General features: G+C 46.2%; 1 pseudogene; it reads left to right on the plus strand.

The window, feature by feature from the left end:
• The window catches only part of LOC105538738, a 5177-nt pseudogene extending 3075 nt beyond the window's left edge, over positions 1 to 2102 (plus strand).
• The last annotated feature ends 1326 nt before the right edge of the window (positions 2103 to 3428 follow it).

Below are 3428 nucleotides of genomic sequence, written 5' to 3' on the forward strand. Positions count from 1 at the left end.
CACCACCACGTTTGGCTAATTGTTTTGTATTTTTAGTAGAGACAGGGTTTTACCATGTTGGCCAGGCTGATCTTGAACTCCTGACCTCAAGTGACCTTCCCGCCTCAGCCCCCCAAAGTGCTGAGATTACAGGCATGAGCCACCATGCTGGGCCTATATTTACATGAATAACAGTAGTAGAAATAGTCCTAGTACGCACAGAAAGAAATACCAGTCAGTAAAAGTAACAAAAGAATTATTCTCTCTGTAATATTTACATCTGCAAATTCTGAATATCCTGGGACACTATGATTAAGTTGAATATGGGGATAAAATCAAATATTGGGAGAATTATGGTCACAAGAGAGCTCATAATGGAACAGTTTGGAGCAACATTTGTTTTGGACCACAAACCTGATGCAGGAGGAAGATCTAAAACTGAGGAGCAGGGCTAGGTCGAGGTGAGGTCTGTGAGTACAGTGTCAGCTGCCACTCACTCTGAGCCAGCCCTGTGCTTGTCTGACTGGCACTGGAAGCCCCTCCTTAAATACTGCACACTTATCTACCAGCCTGGGTTGCCTCATCCCAGTCTTGGCCCTGGTGAGAAGAAAAACAGATCCCAATAAGAGTAGAGTAAGATTTGCAGAAATAGAAAAATAGAACTGCTTTTGCCATGCTGTAAAGAAAATTAAAAGAGAAATTAAGCAGCCTTAACAGCTCTGAAAAATTAACCTATCTGTTCTAACTCATCCAGGGTGACAGCATTCTAATTATCCTGGTTTTGTTTCACGTATCACATAGAAACGGGGCAGAACGTCTCTGAGTTCATGGATCCTACAGCTGTTCTAGACTCCCTGCTCCACATCCTGTCAGAGTCACTTAGATGCTAAAATCTCTTGCATTTGTATTCAGGGCCACCAGTTCTTTGAGACCCTCTGATATAGTTTGGATGTGTATCCCCATGCAAATCTCACACGGAAATGTCATTCCCAATGTTGGAGACGGGGCCTGGTGGGAGGTGATTGGATTGTGGGGGCGGATTTCTCATGAACGGTTTAGGAGAATACACACCAGGGAGAAGCGTTACGAGTGCAGCGACGGCGGGAAAGCCTTCAACGACCATTCAGCCCTTAGGACCACGCAAGAACTCACCTCAAATAGAAGCCCTTTGACTGCAGTCAGTGTGGAAATGCATTCTGGACCCTCTCAGCCCTGAAAATCCACATGAGCGTTCACACTGGTGAGAGCCCTTACAAGAGTGATCAGTGCAGGAAGGCGTATGGCCGGAGCTGCCACCTCACTGCACACAAAAGAACGCACACCGGAGAGAGGCCCTATGAGTGTCACGACTGTGGGAAAGCTTTCCGGCACCCCTCCCACCTCAAAGAGCACGTGACGAATCACAACCGGGAGAAGCCCTGCGCATGCACGCAGCGCGGCAAAGCCTTCCGCTGGAAGCCGAACTTTAATTTGCACAAGAAGAACCTCATTGTAGAGAAAACCTATGCAGGTAAAGAATGTGGGAAATCCTTTGGCGATCTCGCCTCCTGGAGGAAACACATGAGAATTAACATCGTCAAGAAACCCGTGGAATGTCAGCAGTGTGGGAAAAACCTTCCGAAACCAGTCCAGCCTTAAGACTCACATGAACTCACGCTGGAGAGAAACTGTATGGGTGCGATCTCTGCGGGAAAGCCTTCAGAGGGAGCTCAAACCTCACTGCACACAGGAAGATACACACACAAGAGAGGCGTTACGAATGCGCCACCTGCAGGAAAGTCTTCAGTGATTATTTATCCCAGCAGAGGCACAGGAGCATTCACCTTGTAAAGAAACACGCTGAGTGTAGGCAGTGTGGCAGAGCCTTCAGGAACCAGTCAACGCTGAAGACGCACATGCAAAGCCACAGGAGGGAGAAACCGTAGGAATGTGATCACTATGGAAAAGCCTCCAGCATCAGCTCCAACCTGAACATGCACAGGAGGATCCACACCGGGGAGAAGCCCTGTGAATGCCTTGTCTGCGGGAAAGCCTTCAGCGATCATTATTCCTTCAGGAGCCACGTGAAAACTCACCGGGGAGAGAATCTCTTTGTGTCGTCCGTGTGGAAAAGGCTCCAGTGAGCACGCCTGCTTTAAAGAAACAGGATTACTCAGATCAAAAACAGATCTCACGGGTGTAAGAGGAAGCCTCTTTCAGCCCGCACCTTACTGGGTGCAAAAGAATCCATGTAACTTGGAAGAAGTCCAATTCCTGTAAAAACTGTGGGAAGACGAGGTGTTCTCATCCCATAGGAGATTTGTGAGAACTCACGCTGGGGGTGAAAATGTACATCTGTAGCATGGAGAAGCCTTCGGGGTACATTCAGCTCTTAACAATCACAGAAGGACTTAAGGCGAGAAACCCCAGGATGGCATTTAATGTCAAAATGACTTCAGCACCACTTGTAGCCTCTGGGCCCATGAGTAATAAGCACACTAGGGAGTATCTCTGTAAATGCAGTGACTGGGGAAACCCTTCCTGGTCTCAATGGATTCCTCAGGACAGAAATCACACTGAAGAGAGAAATCAGTGAAGTAAGGAATGTGGGAAGGTCATGAAGAGGTCCACAAACCATGACTGGCTGTCTATCATATGGCTTGCAAGCTAACAATAGTTGGTCCATCTTTAAAGGGGAAGAATGTGTAACAGAGAACATATATGGCCAACGAAGTCTGAAATACTTCCTGTCATCTGTCCCTTTCCAGAGAAACTTGACTGACCATTTGTCTGCAGCAGGGATTCTCAGCCAAGCCGCAATTTTTCTGTCCAGGTGTCATTTGACAATGTCTGGAGACATTTTTGGTGTTAGAACTGGGGGAAGGTGCTCCTGACTTGTAGTAGGAAGACATCAGGAATGCTGCTGAGTACCCTCCAGTGCACAGGAGCCCCCCACAACAAAGAGTTATGTGCCCCCAAACGTCACTGTTGCTGAGGTTGAAAACAATCATGCAGTCAGGTTCCTCAATTATTACCTACAACAATTACTCAGTTTTCTGAATCTTCTGAGCACTTACGCTAGGAGAAATTTCTTTTACAAAACCTTTAAAACACAATCAGTGCTGACAATTCCTATATGGAAATGATTCCAGCCATGGTCCCCTCACTTGTGCATGTGAATATTCTCACTGGGGGAGAACCCCAACAGGATTTTTGTGTGAATTCAGGATTGCACTTAATCTCTCATCATGAAAACAGACCCCACTTATACGTTTTTCATCTTCATTTTTAAGGTTACACTCCTCTAAATAGCCCTAAAGCCTCATCACAAAAGGTTTGTATATAGTATTTTTACTGTAGCTTCATCCTTGATAACGTCCTAATTGCCTTTTGGACAACCTATTTGACCAATCACATATTTACATCTGTGTTACATGTGGGTATTTCTCAGTACTGGTTTGTTACTGGCA

Source organism: Mandrillus leucophaeus, unplaced genomic scaffold (assembly GCF_000951045.1).
Source record: "Mandrillus leucophaeus isolate KB7577 unplaced genomic scaffold, Mleu.le_1.0 Scaffold198, whole genome shotgun sequence".
Classification (NCBI taxonomy): domain Eukaryota; kingdom Metazoa; phylum Chordata; class Mammalia; order Primates; family Cercopithecidae; genus Mandrillus; species Mandrillus leucophaeus.